The sequence below is a fragment of the Pituophis catenifer genome, unplaced genomic scaffold (assembly GCF_029215685.1).
Source record: "Pituophis catenifer annectens isolate HBS135680 unplaced genomic scaffold, rPitCat1.0.hap2 SCAF_2, whole genome shotgun sequence".
NCBI classification, from domain to species: domain Eukaryota; kingdom Metazoa; phylum Chordata; class Lepidosauria; order Squamata; family Colubridae; genus Pituophis; species Pituophis catenifer.
The window spans coordinates 105,787,629-105,808,112 of NW_027256882.1; the positions used below are offsets into that span (position 1 = coordinate 105,787,629).

General features: G+C 39.7%; 1 protein-coding gene across 1 annotated transcript in view; it reads right to left on the reverse strand.

Moving 5' to 3' along the window:
* AFF4 (ALF transcription elongation factor 4) overlaps nucleotides 1-14,181 on the reverse strand; it is a 55,269-nt gene extending 41,088 nt beyond the window's left edge. Inside the window, exons 1-2 of the mRNA XM_070937331.1 lie at nucleotides 13,846-14,181; nucleotides 8,730-8,814 (exon numbers count right to left, since the gene is read on the reverse strand). The gene's annotated coding sequence lies outside the window, so the exon portion shown is untranslated. The remainder of the gene's footprint in view (nucleotides 1-8,729; nucleotides 8,815-13,845) is intronic.
* Between the last annotated feature and the right edge of the window lie 6,303 nt (nucleotides 14,182-20,484).

Genomic DNA, 20,484 nt, shown 5'->3' on the forward strand with positions numbered 1-20,484 from the left:
AGAAACAGGAGCAGGTGCTCCTCTAAGAAAGTAGAGTTCTTAAATTTACAACATAATTTATGTCTACGGATAAGTTCAAAAATGAACTTGAAACTGATAAAAGCTGCACATTAGCATGAATAACATTATCTGAATTATTTCCCATAATCTCTGAAAACTAAGGGAATATATCTGCTTAGGCATGTCACCAATTTTTTCTCATCATAGTCTCTGAGAAACACACAAGTTTCTTCCTTGAAAACTTGTCTAGTCAAAAATAACTAAATTGAGGCTAGACCTTACGAAAAGTTGTATCTCTCTAGCAGAGCACTTGGAGTAAAGTGCTGAATGAATGTGAGACCATTTAAGCTAAGATCTACAGCTAAGATCCTGTAGACAAATAAATTCCTATAGAAGAAGGAGGCTGTCATCACTTTATGGAGTAAGAATCAAGAAGGCAGTTTGGCCAGTTCACAGTAAAGCCTAATGGTTACAACTATCCATTTGAAGGTATTCTAATAGAAAAGATAACTCATAGAAAAGACTCTGAAAGATCAGAAGTAAATACTGAATAAATGTATTTCAAAAACAATTCCAAATATTTTAGTCCCATAGTTAATTTCAAGATTATATGAAAGTCAATGGTTTATGAATTTTGAATAATTTCATATATTGGAAATATATTCTATAATCTGAGCATTAGCAGTAACATTGTAGATTTATCCAGTATTGTAATATTGTAGATTTATCCAGTATTGTAATGTAAAGGTATTCATGTCAGTAAATTTTCTCTATGATCACAGTCTGATGATTGAGAATTGAAATGTAAAGAAAAAACAGAGGTGTCGTAGGGAAACCTGCTGAAAGTAATGGGTATGTGAATGTTCAGGAACATAATTTCTAACACAGTACTACTACTAGATTATGATTTTCCTACCTGATCAGAATAGTCAGCATTAATCTCTTATTGCTACCAATCTGCCTTCTGTTGAAAACCTGTATACTACACGAGCCAGATAGATGGCTGTGAAAATATCTACAGACTCCTCACATCCTGGACATAAACAGTTTCAACTTCTACCCTCAAAGCGACGCTATAGGGCACTGCACGTCAGAACAACTAGACACAAGGACAGTTCCCCACCCCCATGTCATCACTCTGCTAAATAACTAATTCCCAAACTGTCAAACTATCTAAAAAGGCAGTATCACCATCATTATTCTATCTCCTTATTTTATGACTATAATGTTGTTGTTTGTATCTTACGATTTATATTGTTTACTTAGCATCATAGTATGATTTATGTTGATCACTTATTTAATATCCATCACTATCACTAAGTGTTGCACCTAATGTTTTATGATGAATGTATTTTACAATGACTATATTAATGATCTATCACTATTGTTGTATGTACATTGAGACTTTACGCACCAGAAACAAATTCCTTGTGTGTCTAATCATATTTGGCCAAGAAAGAATTCTGTTCTATTCTGTTCTATTCTATTCTATTCATTTGATTTTATTTCAAAAATAAACATTTTGATCCCAAATTCTTCCCTCTGTTCTTCAATATATGGTTGAAAGCAGGGATGGTGTGAGGGAGTGGAGGACACTAAAAAAGATGGTTCTTTGACCTAATTGTTCTCTTCCCAAACCAGGGAGGAGCCCTTTTGTTTTACTAATATACAACTTACTGGCCAAATAAACAATAAAAAAGTCTAAGAAATGTAATTATCAAAAGGCAGGGGAATTAAGCCTTACATGAGTGAATCAAGAATTGATGAGCGGGCATCCTATTCTAGTACTGAAGAAAAAATTATGGAAGAGGACAGTAGCTTGGAAGCTGGCTCAGCAGGAAATTAAATTAAACCAACTCCAAAAGAACTAAAGCCATAATGGGATGCCAGCTAACATGTTTAGGCAGGATTTAGCAGATATGTTTGAACAAGTTAATAATAATCAGACGTTGTAGAGTCTGATAGTAAACATATGCTGCTACTAAAATAAACTAAACAAAAACCTCCAAATCAGAATAAAATAACGATATTAGAAAAATTTAAAGAAATATTACAGACATTAGATTGGATTTGGCTGATTTACAGCATTAGAAAGGGGGGGGGAGAGAACTAGAAGAATTAGAGAAAATGCAGAAAATACTAATTTAATTGGGTATCTCAACTCAAGTTAACCAGATAGCAAAGTTCATGCCTTCAGATGATGGTGTAAAGGTTTCCATAGCATCTTTTCTCCTGAACTCAATCAAATGCAAAACTCAAGAGATAAGTAGTAAGATTTATAAATGCTTTGCTGACAGAAAAATTCTGCTAAAAACATATGGACTAAAAAGAGATAAACACTTTGGAAAGTTTATTTTTTTTCAAGCTATTAAGTTCCATCCCGTTATAAAGAAGAAAAGCCTTCAAACGTCTGACAATTATTAAAAAGAAAAATTATGATGTAAATAGAGGTTCCCTTTCAAGCTAATTTTATTTCAACCACAAGGAAGAGGAAATGCTTTTATGTTTATGACTTAAATATATGAGTTATGGTTATGAGAAGATTTATCATAAACCTAAACATATTTCATGAAGAACAGAGAACAATCTTGGATGTCCAAATAACTGATATAACTTTATAAAAAGAAGATATGCTAAAAGAGATTTGGGGAAAGTGAGATTTGTAAGATGGTTGCTGGTTATAACATTCATAATACACAAATATTTAACATAGTTTCATATTAATTAGGAAGACAAAATACAGAGATTGGTCAAGATTGATGTAAAAGTTACAATATAATGAGATGAGCTGTCAAGAGCTGAACACACCAATTCCCTTAAACTACACTGCTTAGAGGATTTCATTAATCCTCTGTGAACCTCTCTTCAGATGTGCTCTAAATGGCTTGGAGCTGGGATTATTGGGAAAGGGAACAGAAAATATTGAAAAATTAATAGTTCAAATTCTGCTCACACTTTCTGAACTTCCTCCCAAAATAACACATGATGTCACATGGTCATAAACTGAAACCTTAAACAACCACTTAGACACTCCCATTGATATCTTCCAACACCTTTGTTCCTGTTAATGTTTCTTTCAATTTTACATATTTTGAAGTAAAAGTAAACTAAAATTCATATAGCTGATGATTCATCTATTGTCTTTTACTTCCCTTCCACAATCTAGCCTAACATGCACATTCAAAGAAAGAATGTATGTATGTGACCTGTAAACTCCCATGTTACTGCTAGCACTATATAAATCAACTTTCAAACTTCCTTCCCCTCTTTCACATTCTTTCTCTTATTATGTCCAGACTGTTAGCTCTTTGGTTAGGATTTTCTGGCTTCTATGCAAATTATGGCATGCTGCAAAATTGAATAGCATCAATGAACCAGATTGAAAATACAGGTTATGTGTGATGCAAGCAGCATCAGTTTGTCCAATCCCCCCCAAATCAGACCAACTAGCTTTTTGGCAAGTTCCTAGCAGTTCCTTCTGCATTCCTAGCAGATAGCAAGCCTAATTGATCAAAACCCTAATGGATCAAACCCCATATAAACCTTCATCCATGGAATGGGAGTTTTACAATTCCAAACAAATTTGTACTAAATATATATCTCCATTAAATTATAGTTGATAAACAAAAATAATGTACTCTGACCTGACCAATATTGTTGTTAGTTAAGATCCAGCTACCTTCCCTGTAGTGATCTCCTCACTCCCTCTCAAGCAGTTTAAAAATTACCAATAGAAGAGAACATAGGTAATCCTTGATTTACAACAGTTCATTTAGTGACATTCAAAGTTACAATGGCACTTAAAAAAAGGGATTTATGGCCATTTTTCACACTTACAACTGCAGCATGCACATGGCAATGTGATCAAAATTCAGATGCTTGGCAACTGACTCATTTATGACAATTGCAGTGTCCTGGGGTCATGTGATCACTTTTTGTAACCTTGAGACAAGCAAAGTCAATGGGGAATCCAAATTCACTCAACAACTCATTACTTGCAGTAAGATACTTAATAATTGTGACAAGAAAGGTAGTAAGGCAAAACCCACTTAATAAATGTCTCACTTAGCAACAGAAATGTTGGCCTCAGTTGTGATTGTAAATCAAGGATTACCTGCATATGTAGTTCTGAACTACTGTGTATGTAGTTCATGTTTGAACTGTAAAATCCTTGGTGCTCTCTGAGTTTGGTTGTTTGCTTGCAGACATTTCATTACCAGATTAGGTAACTTCTTCAGTGCTAGAAGGGGGTGGGGGTTTGCTCTCTGTTAATATGAAGCAGCTTGTCCTGTCAATGTTGATGGGAATATTGTTTTCTCCTTGGTGACTCCTTGATTAAATTGTTATTTACTGCTTGGTTATTGTCTAAATTGGTAGTTCTTTGATTAAGAAGTAGTTTACTGCTTAATTGTTATCTGCTGTATCAATCCCTGCTTATTTGGGTATTGATTGCTAGCAAGGTGCTCTGGTCTTTTGTGTCCTTTTTAGCTTCTTTACTCTCTCATAGTGCTGCAAGCAAACAACCAAACTCAGAGAGCATCAAAGATTCTACAGCTTGTAAATTGTAGATTATGGGCAAGCAAATATGTAACAATCTTCTTAATAATAGTTTCACTACTACAATCTCCAGAGTACTTGCTCCCTATTTCGCTTACTAGCATGACCCTTCCTCCCATCATGCAGGAATGCTCAAGGCATTGCTACTCAGAAAGAACTATGTGTGCTACTTACTGTTTCCTGTTAGCAAATATACAAAGAAAATGCAGAATAATTTTAAAGGAAATACAAAGTTGTTTTGAAAGTGAGCCAAGGTGGCAAAAAAAAAAAAAAGGAAACTCCAACAGAGTGAACTAAATTAAAAATAAATATGGGGAAATGATTTCCAGTAAAAGAGAAAGCTGGAAAGAAGTATTTATTGATTTGTATGAGAATGACAGTAATATATCCAAAAATGCAATTTAAAAGAATGGTATAAATAAACCAAGAAAAATGGGTGAAAATGAAATTGAAAATTATATAAGGTAGTCTTTGACTTAAAACCATTTAGTGACTGTTCAAACTTACAATGGCACTGAAAAAAAGTGACTTATGACTGTTTTTCATCTTATGACATTTGTTGCAGCACCCTCTAGTCACATGATCAAAATTCAGGTGCTTGGCAACTGGCATGTATTTATGATAGCTACCCTGTCCCGGGATCATGTGATCCCTCTTTGTGACTTTCCCCGCCAGTTTCTGACAAGCAAAGTCAATGGAAAGTCAGATTTGCTTAACAATAGTTAATTCACTTAATTGCAGTGATTCACTTAACAATGGCATCGGGCCTAGCTATCTTCGAGACCGCCTGCTGCTACCAAGGACCTCCCATCGTCCCCTGCGCTCCCACAGAGAGGGCCTCCTCAGGGTGCCATCAGCCAGGGGGAGGGCCTTCTCTGTGGGGGCACCTACCCTCTGGAATCAGTTGCCCCCAGAGATAAGGAGAATCCAAGACCTTAGCGCCTTCCGCTGTGCCCTTAAAACCCACTTTTTCCAGCAAGCCGGGCTGGCTTAAGAAGAAATTTTAAATGTTTTAATTGGTTTGCATTTTTAATTTTGGGCCAAATTTATATATATTTTAATTGTTTTTAATATTTGTATTTCATGTTTTTTAATTCTGGCTGTACACCGCCCTGAGTCCTCAGGGAGAAGGGTGGTATATAAATTTAAAATAAAATAAATAAATAAATAAACTGTTGCAAAAAAAAAAAGTCATAAAATGGGACACAACTCACAACAACTGCCTTGCTTGACAAAGGAAATTTGGGGCTCTATTGTGGTTAAGTCAAGGGCTACCCATAAGAAACTTGTAAACTCTGAAGACTGAAAATGTAGATAGTGCAACTGGAGAAATGTTAAAATATGGATGTTGCTTGTTTGAGTAAGAACTATGCAGATACTTTAATGGATGTATCTAATAATACTAGCATTAATCCCCACTACAAGGAAAAAAAGATAACAAAAGTGCTGGCAAAAATTAAAGGGCGTTTGCTTGCTAGGTCTTCTTGGAAAAGTGTATGGCAGAATTCTGATCAAAAGGATTCAAGGAATCAAAATCAACAAAATTTGAGAAGTACACTGTAGGTTTATGCATTAGTACAAGGTACACATATCAAGTTTTATTCTTCAACATAACTCTTAAGAAATAAAAATCTGAGAAACAAAGTTATCGGTTTAGGAAAACTGTATGATAAACTGAATAAATGTGAATGTTTGGGTTTAGCTGTCAATGTGGCAGAGCAATATACTGTATGATGGAAGTAAAGTATGTTTGAAAAAGTATTATTTAACAAAGGGTTCAACAGGGATCAAGGTATAAGACAAGAATGTGTTATGTCTCTTTGTTTTTTGTATCTATGGATTAATATACAAAATGCTTGATCAAGATGTGTTTGCTAGGAATTTGAATATATGTGTACTTTTCTATGCAGATGACTCCATGCTGTTGGCTGAAAATCTGAATGAACTTCAGGGAATGTTAGACTCTATGATCCATGATGACTATGGATCTAAAAATCAAGTTTTCAAAGAACAAGTTGATGGGTTTGAAATCGACAATGCAATGAACAAACAGAAATTATAAACTGGGAGAAACTTTAAGACATGCAAATATTGATACGGTAGAAAGGTTGTGGTCTATTGCAAGAAATGAATGTTCATTAAAAAAGGATAAAATGGCTGCATATAAAACATGCTTTGTCCTACTTGTTATATATGGAAGTCAGAACTAAGTACAGGTAGTCCTCGAGTTACGAATGCACTGGAGCCTGCCCATTCCATTCGTAATCCAAGAATTCGTATGAGTGAATTGTGTAACTTGAACACGATCACTCCCTTTCAGCCCGATTCACTAATTGAATGCACGGCTTATTAAGTGCACATGAGGTATCTCGGGGTGGGGAAGGCCATGGGGGGGGGGTAGTGATGGAACAGGGCACCTGCTTCAGACCACCCAAAGCCTCCCCCGATCCACTGAGATACCTCATTCTCCCTCCTTGGGGTCCTCACAATTGCTCTCCCCCAACATCTTGCCCCGCCAGTTCACTTACTTTATGAAGATCAGTCTCCTCTCCAGCTTCTCTGTTTCTTTGCCTGCTCCCTCCTTTCTCATTGGCAAAACGCTTCAGTGATGAAGAACGAGGTACAGTGGGATGCCCGTGCCCCTTCTTTCTCACTGCCAAACCACTTGATGAATCCTTCAGCGACAAAAAAGGAAGCCCGGATGGATGCCTGCACCCTTCCGGGTCTCCTTTCTCGCCGCAGAAGCGCTTGAGGATTACTTCCCTGTAGGCTTTGGCAGCCCTTTCCAAAAAGACTTTGCTGATAGGAACACAGCTTCAGAGGGATGTGTCCGCCCCTCCCAAGCTCCGCTGGTGCCGACAAAGGCTTTTTGCAAAGGGCTACCAAAGTCTTCACAATCTCCCTGCAGGCTTCAGCAAGGAAATGGCAAACAGGGAAAGCCTGGAAGACCGAAACCTTCCCTCCATTTGCAAATGTCCAGGCCTCAAATTTGCAAAGAATAGAGGTCTAAAACGCGAGATCATGTCAGATCAGTAGCATGAGATCTCGTGCTAATGTTGTCGCTTGATCTCACGGTATGTTAGGCTTCTGTTCTCTGCAAATGCACCAAAAGCCTGAAACAACGAAGCAGGCAAAGAAACTGTGACAGACAGGAGATCTTCACAAGGTAAGTGAGCCTCCACAGGCGGAGTGCCTGTGAAGACCTGGCAGGGTGGGAGTGGGGGAATAGGCAGGGCGAATGTTGCAGAGCCTCTGTGGTTGTTCGCAAGGGCGAACAACTGCCATGGTGTTGCAACATTTGTAATTTTGGGACTTGTTCGTAAACGCTAAGGGTGCTTATCGCATAACTGCGAATGTTCTCTAAGGGAACGTTCGTAACTCAGGGATTATCTATGTATCAGGCAATTCAAAAACTAATTACAGTTGGGATGGAAGATTTTAAAACAAGAAGAGATAGCCATGAATAAATGGATGCTGAATGAATGTGGAAGGACGCCTGAGTTGAGAGAAAAGCTCTGGTTGGATAGATTTGACGAAATCCTCAAAACAAGAGGTGAGAAATTTAGTGAGAACTTTAAACAATGTAAAGCAACAACTGAAGTGGTAAATGCATGTTTCATGGTAGCTAAGGTAATTTGCAAGAACATGAGAGGTATGTGAGGCACAGTGACTGAGTTGGTGTAAACTAGTTTTACATATTTTCTTTTTTTAAATCTCATGCCTTTAATTTCGTTGGTTTACTAGTTCCTTTTCTATGATTTGCATAACTATGCTTACCCTAAGAAGACTTCTGGGTGGGGAGGGGGGGAACTAGCTTGTCTCTAAAAGAGACTGATATATAAACTTCTGTATCTCTCCAGATAAGGAGAGGAGAAATGCTCACATTGCTCTGGATATCACCTCTCCAACCCTCAGTGTTGTCATATACTCAGGGAGGAACAACAGAACACAGATATTTCTAAGCCTGTAATTCAGAAGGCATTGCATGTAAAAATTGTGCTAAAGAAAACTTTCCTGGCTTACATAAATTCAATTATACAAGCAGAGAACATCTAATCAATTATCATTCCAGATACAGTTTATAGGCAAAACAAAACTGGCAATTAAGCAGGCATTATGAACTTGATAAAAACATCATCAAATTGTCAAAGAGAAAAAGAAGCACCACTTACATAGGTATGTCTTAGGTATGGAAAACAAAACCGTTCCACTTCAGCATTATGTTGATCTTTTTTATTTACAATACTGCAAACTTATCTGGAGGTAGGAAAATTCTACATTAATACAATATGCAGAATTTGGTACATTATATTTAAAACTAGCTAATTGTTAATTATTCTTATTTGGTGTTTTTATACACATATGCTTTCACACATAAAAGAGAATTTGAATTTTCTTAATGACATAAAAGTGGTTTACAGTTTTTTGTTTTTTTTAAATGGCAACATCCTTATTCAATTCCATACATCCATTTTTATGTCTAACTTGTTCTTGTTAAAATGCATTTTATTTATGGGGATTACTTCAATATTTATTGGTATGGTTTATCAAAATGTTATTAATACTATTGAATAGCAGTGTTATTGTCTTTAGCAATAAGTTTCATTACATGGAAAATATTTGTAAATTACCCAAGATTTAGTTTTATGTGCAAATTAATAGCAGTTATAAAAATAACAATATATACTTATGAAATGCAATTCCTTATGCAAAACCTTGTAAGTAATGTCACTGTAAGATTTTGGCTTGAGTACAATTTAGCACTTTGGGTAGGAGAATACATACTTACTATGAACACTCCCACCCACTCCCACTCCCACAAAGAAAAGCTAAGTTGGGGGAAATGAGCACTCTGAACAGAAGCAGCTTCAACAGCCAACTCCTGATAAGTGAGTGTTCTATGACCGGCATCATGCACAAAGCAGGTGTTTTATGAGCATCTATAACACGTGGACAAAATTTCCAGCAAACACACTTCCTAATTCCTGGTGTTAGAGAACTAGCACACTTATATAATCAAAAATCATACTTCCTCAAATCTTTTAATGCAGTTGACAACTTAACTGTGGTAAGAAAAGCCATAAAATGAAGTAAAACTCACTTAACAACTGTCTTCTTAGCAACAGAAAATTTGGACTCAATTGTGGTCATACGTCAAGGACTATCTATCGGGATATAGTCAGTATTATCTTTCTTTGAAAGACATATAGCAGTGTAGCAACTCTTTTCAATTTCAAGTATAGAACATTAGGGTAATCTTGTCTTAAAGCTTAGAAAGTTATCATAACACTTTGTAATTAGTGAAATCGCCAAACAGAATTATCTGGTATCCTCAGATGTTTGACATTAGAAGAATTCTACTTGAATGTATGTATTGTTCATGCTAACTGAAACTTATAAAAGTTGTAATTCAAAACATCTGGAATGCACAATATTGCCTACCACAAAATGCATGCAAGTCATAAAGATTCAGACCATTAGTGCTATGTTAACAGCATTAGCCATTTATATAATCTATGATTGATGCACAATTTCATAGAATCTAGCCAATGAATGTATTTCTAAGACAACTTCTGTGATAAACTGAAAAAGGAAATCCAGGCTATTTATGCATCCCAGATTAACTGAACCCAAATCTAAGAACAGCAGTGAATCAAAAGATGTATGTAGACTAAGGTTGTTTTTTTAAATCAGTTTTTAATTAAACAACTTTGATTCCTCTGGTTCTTCACATTTGTAAGTTTGTTTCAAATCACAGCATCAAAAGTAAGTTCTGACACCTGAATTTAGTAAACAATATTTTATATTGGTCTCTAGTTATGAATTGACTATACAGATAGTCCTCAATTTACAACCAAAATTGAGCCCAAAATTTATGTTGCTAAGTGAGAAATTTGTTAAGCGAGTTTTTCCCCATTTTATGACTTTTCTTGCCAAATTTGTTAAATGAATAATTGCAGTTGTTAAATTAGTTATATAGTTTTTAAATGAATCTGGCTTCCCCATTGACTTTGCTGATCAGAAGGTCGCAAAAGGGATCACGTAACTCCAGGACACTGCAACCATCATGAATATGAAACAGTTGTCAAACATCTGAATGTAAATCATGTGACCATGGGGATACTCCAATGGTCATAAGTGTGCAAAATGGTTATGTCACTTTTTTCAATGCCGTTATAACTTCAAATGGTCACTAAATGAACTGTTCTAAATCGAGGACTCCTGTACTACAATATGAAGATGCTTGATCAATAATAGACTGGATGACAATAAACAAAATGGAGGAGCTGTAGATTGATAAGTGTCCAAGTCTATAAATCAAGAGAATGGTTTGGTCTAGATGAATTTGTTCAAAATATAATTTATCATAATTCATGTATATTAAATTTACCTGCCACTTGGGTTGCCCAAACTCTTAGTAGTACAAAACACCTATTTCAATTCCAACTCCTGCGCGAGCTGCACTGGCTCCCGGTGGTCTTCCGGGTGCGCTTCAAGGTGTTGGTCATCACCTTTAAAGCGCTCCATGGCATAGGGCCTAGCTATCTTCGAAACCGCCTGCTGCTACCGACAACCTCCCATCGACCCGTGCGCTCCCACAGAGAGGGCCTCCTCAGGGTGCCATCAGCCAAATAATGTAGGCTGGTGACCCCCAGGGGGAGGCCCTTCTCTGTGGGGGCACCTACCCTCTGGAATCAGTTGCCCCCAGAGATAAGGAGAATCCAAGACCTCAGTGCCTTCCGCCGTGCCCTTAAAACCCACTTTTTCCAGCAAGCCAGGCTGGCTTAAGAAGAAATTTTTAAATGTTTTAATTGGTTTGTGATTTTTAATTTTTGGGCCAAATTTATATATATTTTAATTGTTTTTAATATTTGTATTTCATGTTCTTAATTCTGGCTGTACACTGCCCTGAGTCCTCAGGGAGAAGGGCGGTATATAAATTGGAAATAAATAAATAAATAAATAAATAAACTATTACTTCAATTATCAATACTTTCAAGCATGATTGGTCCATCTATATTCTACTAATTTCTTGGTTGTAATACTATACAGTTTTATATTATAAAATAATACAAAACACTTTCACATGGAGATGCCTTGAAATTGAGAGAGCAGCTTGCGCAAAATGCAGCTGTGAGGGTGAAAACTGGTTTGGCAACATGAGGCCATATAAAATTGATCCTTCAAGAGCGTTTGTTAATTATCTGGCACCAAGCCCAACTCAACGTGCTTGTTTTATGTGCAGAAGCCTGGTCTAAATGGCTTTGAACAAAAACTCTGAACTATTCCTGTATTCTTTTGCCTTAAAGATGTGAAATCATATATACCTGGAATAGTTTTAGGATGTTTGCATTTTGTCCTCACAATCCTTATATAATGCAATGGTACACACAATTGCAATCGACAGTGAACCTTTTTGCAGAGCAGTCAATAATTGTTTTTGCTGTTTGTAGAGACCATCCCCATTCTATCTGAGATACGAAAGTTTGGAAGTTCACAAGAAATCCTTCATATACACATCGTTCACAAGTTCTGTAAACACAAGTCCTTTGGAGGCTTGCTAGCTGTTGATTTCCTGAGCACTTGCTCCAAGCATGATATGGCAAGGACTAATGGGGTGTGGCAAAAATATACAAAAATGATGCACTATGGACTGGCAAGGCAATAACAAAAATATATTCCTCTAAACATTTGTTTCTGGAAAATCTGTAGATTTTTTTTTTTACAGATTTTACCAAATTTTAACAGTTAATTAATAGTATTGAAGTTTATGTTTTTAACTTTAGGGTCTCTTTTCTATGTTGGTTTTTAAAAATTTGTTAGCTATTTTAAGTATTCAACAACGTAGAATATCAGAGAATAAATCAAATGCAATTAATTCATGGTATGATGATAAATTAAGGTGTCCTGGGATGACCTTCCCCAAAGAGAAACGTCATAAAATGTATTGGTGACTGAGGACATGTAGTGGATGACTGAGGAAAAGGCACAGTTTACAGGACAGGCAAAAACCAAAACCTGAATATAAAGGTTTCTGGGATCCTTTCTCCACAATCTCATCCCCAAAATGACGCAAGCACGCATTATGCCAAGGCTAGAAAAATCAGTCATTTGGAAAAGCCCAGCATAAATTATCTGGACCTGCCAAACTTGTAATAAATCTTAATCAGCCCAGGCACTTGAGTTTGTCAGAACATCCCTTCCTCTGGAAAGGAGGCTGGGGAACCACTGTTTTAGTTTAGCTCCAGGGGAAGTCATTTCTTTTCCACCATGCATTTTGCGTAATAAACAACCCTATCAGCGCTGATTTCTTTGGTTTTGCTTCTGACTCAACTGGACATGTTGAAACAGCATGAGGGCGCTTTTATTATGAGAAGCGGGAGATGGGGGGGTGGTTGTTGGAAGCATAATACATCTGAATGAGATTTTGGATGCCCAGTGCTTTAAAACACAGATAGCAAAAGTAGAAGGAACAAAGCAATGACGTCAAACCCCGGATTCCGATTAAATCCAACTAGTGCAAGAGATGACTGGGCCCTCCCGTCAAAAGCTTATCTTGTCTCTTTTATCTGCCTCCACTTTGCTGACACTTCCGAAAAGGAAGGAAGGGGGGGGGGGGGAAAGACAGGCCATCCTATCTTTCATCCGCGAAGGGCAGAAGAAACACCTAAAACTTGCCGGGCGTGTGTGTGTGTGTGTGTGTGTGTACACATATGCATTTATTACCCGTACACAGACACACATGACTCATATATATATATATATAACCCGTGTCTGTCCATTTTGTAACACGAGAGCCTCTAGATCTCGGTACGCTCAAACCTTCCAAGACAACGTTTTCCCCCCACGCCCCATCCCCCAAATATACCGTGGGACGAATAAGGGAGGAGCGATCCGAGGAAAAGCAGCTGCTACCGGACAGCGAAGTAATGGGGAATTCAGGGCGTGGGACAAGGTTGTGGGGTGGGGGTGGGGGGTAGAGAAGGAAAGCCAAATCCAACTTGGGATCGGAAGCAACGCGTCCCGAGTCCCCACCCCCACCCCCCGCAGCAGCCGATGGAGGACAAGCATACAAAGGCACCTCGCTAAGCGAGGGCTTGGCTACCCGGAGGATGGGGCGAGGGGTCCGCCCCCCGGGCCTCCCCCACCACCCCCAATCCGGGGGGGAGAGAGAGAGACGGGGCCTATCTGGCTCTGAATTGCTTAACTGCGCCTGGCCTCGCCCCGCCCCGCCCAGCCCAAAGGCCCTTTCGACGGGCCCACCTCCCCGAGCCGCCCATCACTCACCTCCACGGACTAGTCCGCTACCACCCCAACCATTTCTCGGGGGGGGGGGCTGAGGGGGAGGTGGGCTGCTGCCGCGCGAGGCACAAAAGGCCGGAAAGGCCCCAGGAACGGCAACGGCAACGGCGGAGGCGGCGACGGCAGGAGCCACTGACGAGAGAAGGGGAAGGGCGGGCCACGGGGGATCACCGCCCAAAGGAAGGCACGGCGGCAGAGTACCATCTCCGGCGCCACTCCATTTCGACGGCTGCGAGCCTGAGACGGGACCGAAACGGGTGGGCGGCGATGTCAAGGCCCGGGCGGTCCCTGCCGCTTTCTCCTTCCTCCTCCTCCTCCTCTTCCTCCCTCTCTCTATGCCCCTCCCCCTCCCTCCCCTGGATAGGACTACCCAGCAACCCCCGCGCCAACGGGCCTACTCCTCGCGCCCCATCCGGAGACTGAGGGGGGAGGGACCAAATTAGGCGACCACGTGATCCTCTCCCGAAAAGGCATTGCCGAGGCTCGAGCGCCGTCCCTCTTCGGAAAGAGGCTTGCCGGGTTTCCTCGTTTGGGGATCGTGAACTCGCGAAAGGTCGCTCGAAAGATGCGATCGCCCAAATGGGCAGCTTGGCCCGCTTCTTAGGCGGAGAGATCTCGGATGGCGGGGGGGGGGGACGCTCTGCGAGCGAGATAGTCAGCCCTGCTCAGGCGGCTGAGGCGACAATTTTCCATACCTTTTCAAGTACTTAATTAACAGTTGCAGAAATAATAATTAAAATTAATAAGCGATATTTGTTCAGAACTGTAAACTCATATTCTGAGGGGGGGGGGGAATCAGCAAGGGAACCACAAACTGCATTCTGCACATTTTCATTCACGCTGCTAAAACCAGGCTCGGCATGTGGGTTATATTAGACCGAAGGAGCAAGGATAGAAAAAAAAAAAACAGGCAGAAACATTACCTCCTTGAATAAGAGTTGGAGGACCCGATCAGATGTTTCTGTAACTGATGTGCAAGGCATCTTTCATGGCACAAACATTCTACTGGGTAGTTATGAACTGTTCTTCATTTCAGTCCATTTTGGTCCGAATCTAAGTTGAATAAGAAAGATTTTTTTTTTTTTTGATGGCATTAAGGGGAACTTCAGAAGTTAGGATAAGGTTGTATAAGAACCCAGCCCAATCAACATAAAACGAAGCCTAGGCCACAAAAGGTTATTGGTGGTGTCAATAATAAAAGGAAGAAAAAAGATGGGGTGGCCTCATTTTAGAGAAGATTTATTTATTTATTTATTTATTTATTGGTTCAATTTATATGCCGCCCTTCTCCGGAGACTCAGGGCGGCTTACAATGCATTAAGCAATAGCCTTCATACTTTTGTATATACCTGCTTAGTAGGGCTTTTGGGGGCCCCCCAAGCGGTGTTCTTTTTTTATACAAAGTCATCTTATTGCCCCCATAATCTGGGCCCTCATTTTACCTACCTTGAAAGGATGGAAGGCTGAGTCAACCTTGAGCCTGGTGAGATTTGAACTTGCAGCTGGTGCTACTTAATAACACTTTAGTCTGCTGCACCACCAAGGATGGTGATGAATGGTTTTGCCTCTAAGATGAGACCTGTTACATCCATAATTAATGAAAGGGCTTGTGAATGCTGTATTGGAAACCTATTTCTGTGACCTCTGAGAAATTATAACCATGATGCCAGAGAATTGAAGAAGGGCAAATATTCCTACCTTGAAGAGGGAAGCAAGGAGGACCCATGCGACTACAGATCATCAATTTGATATTGATACTGGGTAAAACTCTGGAATAAATTAAGAAAGTTGTGAACTTTAGAAGATTGCATTGCATATCGGGACAGCATGGATTATCAAGAATAAGGCATTGATCTTTTTTGATAAGAGTAATGAGTTTTATTAATTATAGAAATAAAGGTAAAAGTTTCTCTGTCCAGTTGTGTCTGACTCTAGGGTGTGGTGCCCATCTCTGTTTCTTGGCCAAGGGAGCCAGCGTTATCCAAAGACATTTTCCATGGTCATCTGGCCAGCATGGCTTTATGTCAGAGGTGCATGGGACCCAGTTACCTTCCCACTGAAGTGGTAGCTATTAATCTATTTGCATTTTGCATGCTTTTCAACTGCTAGGTGATCAGGAGCTGGGGAAGTAACGGGAGCTCACCCAGTTGTGTGACACTCAGGTCTTGAACCTGGGATGTCAGCTTTCCAGCTAACAAGCTTAGTGTCTTTAATCGCCGAGCCATCATGCCCTCGATTATATGAATTCAGTGTTCATAATATACACCAGAGGCTTCATGAGATCTTAACAGAAGTTGCCAAAATATAGGCTAGGTTACACAGCTATAAGATGGATGCAAAGTTGGTTGGACAGTTATACCTAAAAAGTATTTGTGAATGGGTTGAGAGGGATGAAATGGATCAAGAGATATCTAGAGCACCCCTGACAGAAGACATAGAATGAACTCCATCAAACATGGATAAAACTGCAATTAAAGCCTACCACTGATTCATGAAGTAAGATGGAAATACATGTTCAAACAATTGCTTCTGCAGATAATCAACCAGCTGCCCCCCTTAAGGTGACCAGATTCCTTCTAGGTGTAGGGGCCTGATGAGGAATTTGATGATTTCCTGGCACATAACATAATTCAGATTTGTTCCCAGTTGGATATTGGCATGGATACCAGTAGAGAAGCCTGAAGTAGATTCTTAGCCAGTTATCTAGGAATGGTTTGATCCTGTTGCTCTTGAGGAAGTTGGCAAGATCTTAGGAAACATGAGCTTGGCAGCTTGTGTTTTAGATCTATGTTCCCTCTGGTTGGTAAAAGCTTCCCAGGAGGCGACATGCAGTTGGGTACTGGTGGTATAGTCAATGCATCTTTGGATGAGGAGTGATGCTCCAGCCCTTTAAAGAAGACAGTGGTTTTGCTGTTTTCTTAAAGAGCCGTCAATAGATCTCACTGTGATGGACAATTTTTGTCCTAACTAAAACCTTCCCTTTTGAGGGAAGGTTATTGAGAAGATGGTTTGCTGCAGCTCCATAGGATCCTGGATGGAAAAAAAAAATCTGGATCCCATTCAGTCAGATTTCTGGTCTGGATACAGAATGGAAACATTGGTTGCACTTTTTGATGACCTCTGGCAGGAGTGGAATGAGGTTAGTGAATCTGTCCTTGCATAACTTGATTCTCTGTAGCTTTTGATATCATCTGGGACAGCTTTGGAGGTGGAGTGGGGACGGAACTGTGTTGTCCTGGTTCATTTTCTCCATTAAAATCCATTTTCAGTTGGCTTGAATGAGAGCAAGAGGTCCAACTTGCAGCCCCTGCTTTGTAGTCTTTTGCAGGGTCTGGTGTTTTCTCCAGTCCTGTTTAAATTGGTGAAACTTTAATGACCTGGAGGAGATTATCTGTCACTGTGGGGTGAGGTATCATCAGTATGCTGGTGATACTCAACTTTATATCTCTGCCTATGATGAGTTAAGTGATGCCGCAACTGCCCTTTCTTAGTCCCTGGAGGCTGTTGAGATCTGGAGATGCGGTGGAATGTAGACCAGATTCCCAGAAGAGAGGAAATGCATTCCAGAGAAGAAAAAGACAGCAGAGTTTAGGTAGTTTGAGTGGGAGGAGGATAGTTGGAATAACTCCTCCCTAGGAGCTCTCAGAGTATTGTTTCATGATGTAAGTAGTTTGCTTTAGTTTAGCAAGATTTCTGTCAATACAAAGGAACAATAAATGAAATTGCTTAGAAGAAGCTCAGCAGAGGTGGTATTCAGCCAATTTGTACCGGTTCAGGTGAGCTGGTAGCGACGACTGTGGGTGGGCTGTGGGTGGGCTGTGGGTGGGCCCCTGCCCACCTGCCCCAACATAATGCCGTCCTATTTAGCCACGTTTTCGAGGCCGGATGCATGCGCAGAAGACATGTGCGCATGAGCAAAGCGCATGCACAGAAGGCCAAGCGCATGTGCAGAAGGTGTGCATGTGAAGCAAGCGCGTGTGGGTGGGGCGAACGGGTGGTAAGAATATTGGAAACCGACTGCTGAAGCTCAGCATGTCTTTCTTGGTTTTTGGACCTTCACAGGATAGGGAGGAATAGATAAAACTGAACACTAGCAACACAGAGTGGCTTTAGGTTTGGGGCTTCTTGATTCTTGGAGAATTAACATCTTTGGTTGTGGATGGGGTGGCACTGCCTGAGACCTGGTACATAATCTGAGAATTCTCCTGGACTTGCAATTCCTGTTCGAGGAACAGATGGCAGCTGTGGCCAGAAGGCCTTTGTACAATTGCAAGTTATGCATCAGTTATCCCCATTCCTGTACCACGCCCTTCTCATAATCACCAATGCCCTATTACCTCCCACTTGGAATATTGTAAGGCGCTGTATGTGGAACGAATATTGAAGAATATCCAGAAGCTTCAGTTGGTTCAAACTGCAGCAGCCTGCATGGTTTTACACAAATATAGATTTGCACATGCATCACCACTTTTGTGGGAGCTACATTGGCTGCCAGTTTATTCTCGGTTCAATTCTAGGTGCTGACTATCACCTTTAAAGCTTGGGGCCAGGTTATTTGAAGGACCACCTCTCCCCAGTAACTTCTACCCAACCCACCAGAACTGGAAGGCAGAATATGTTGTGGGTCCCATCTGTCAGAGAAGTGCATCTAGTGGGACCAAGAAAAAGGGTCCTCTCTGTGGTGCCTTTCTTCCTATGGAATATTGTTTCCCCAAATATAAGATTAACTCTACCTTGATACTTTTCTGGAAGGCGCTGAAGATGTGGTTCCATCAGCAGGCATGGAGATCCCAGGTTGACACAGAGCCAACCAAGTAATTGGTTTGATTGTGTTTGATACTGCTGCAGGGAGTCAGGGAGGTTATGAGTTTCTATATTTTGGATTTTTAATTTTGTAAGGCACTCACAGTCACTGTGTGTGTGCAGCCATATAAATTTGTTAAACAAAAAACAGATAGACAGACACTGCATGGTATTGTTTTTGTACATACCAGTACCAAGAAATAAGTATTTCAGCTTAAGCATCGCCCTCATTTCTTTCTGTGATGTCTTAGCTCACTCTTTGTCTTGTCTGTAATTAATTATCTTAACTGATTGCATAATATTTTTGCACTCCCAGGTTTGAAAGCCAAAAAAAGCTGTAAGAGATGCATATCAGATAATTATCAACAATTCCTTAATGACTTGGCCTCAATTTTCAAGAGCCAGAATAATTCTAAGTACATTAGGCATCTAATCCAGATGTCCTGCATCCTGCTTAGTATCCTTACTTGAAAAATATCTTTTCTGAATGTTTTAAGGGAGGCAGCAGCTAGATGATACACACTGTAAATGCTAATACATTATTATTTCAGTAAATGGAATATTGTACATAAGCAAACTCACAAAATTAGTGTAAACTCAAATTGCCCTATGCCAATGTGTGAACCCAGGCAATGGCATAGTGTTTCCAAGTTACTAGCCATCTAACCATTGTAAGTGGGTCACATATTCTGCAAAAGCAGTGTTAGGTACCATTAAGTCCAGCTCAACAATTAGGACAAATGCCCTGCAGTTTGACTCATCTACACATTTCAACATGTGTCTTTCCTTCCTATTCTCTGAACCTCCCAAGCATATTTTTTAGTTCATCATCCACTCACATCACATGCCCAAATCAAATGAAGTTTTGCTTATTCATCAACCCTTGAAGGGAACATCCAGGGTTCATTTGGCCCAGGATTAGTTGATTGGTTTTCCATAGTCCAGGATAACTTTCATAAGCTTCTTAAAAGGCATCTATCACATATTACCTCTGGAAAAAAAATTGCTTTAACTATTCTGATCTTTGTTACTGGAGAAATATTTTTATTTTTCACAATTTTCTCTATCGCCGTCTTCCTTAAAATCAAACCTTTTTATTTCTCTACCACGCCATTCATCTTTATTCTTCAACTGAGCAAACCAAAACTACTTACCACCTTAATTTCTTTGCCAACAGTAGTATAGTCACTAGGCATGCGGAGTGACACTCGTCATGTCACTGTTTTAACATAAGATTAATCTATTTTTGCTTTCATAATGAGGCAGTAGTGTTGCAAGCTCTTGCTGCTTTTGGCAAGAGTATCAAAAGCAACGTAGCACCACAAGATCAACTCCTCTTGAATATATGAGGGAGATGGGCAGTTCTTAAATATGGTTAAATAAATAAATATGGTAATGAGCATATTTTGCATCTTTCCTTGCGTCACTCCCCGTCTCCCACTAAGTCTACGTTTTCAATAAACAAAATGGTGTGTATCTCAAATTGTTAAGTATTATAGCTCCTGTTTTTGTCTTCTGTTATCATCTCTTCCAATTTCACCATTTTTATCATAATACTCAAAAGAATTGGGAATCTTATACTTCCTTGTCTCACTCTAAATCATTCTATCTCCAAGCTCAGTTCTACAATGTTCTCATAAAGATTCTTCAGAAGAATGATCAGATATTCTAGCAACCTTCATTAGCCTTATTATACTGCACATTTTGGCATGATCTACAAAGTCAAAGGCTCTGCTATATCTGATCAAGCAAAAACAAACCTCATTTGGGGAGGGGGGGGAAAGAGTGTTGTTTCTCTTATCTGATTTACATTATCGTTCT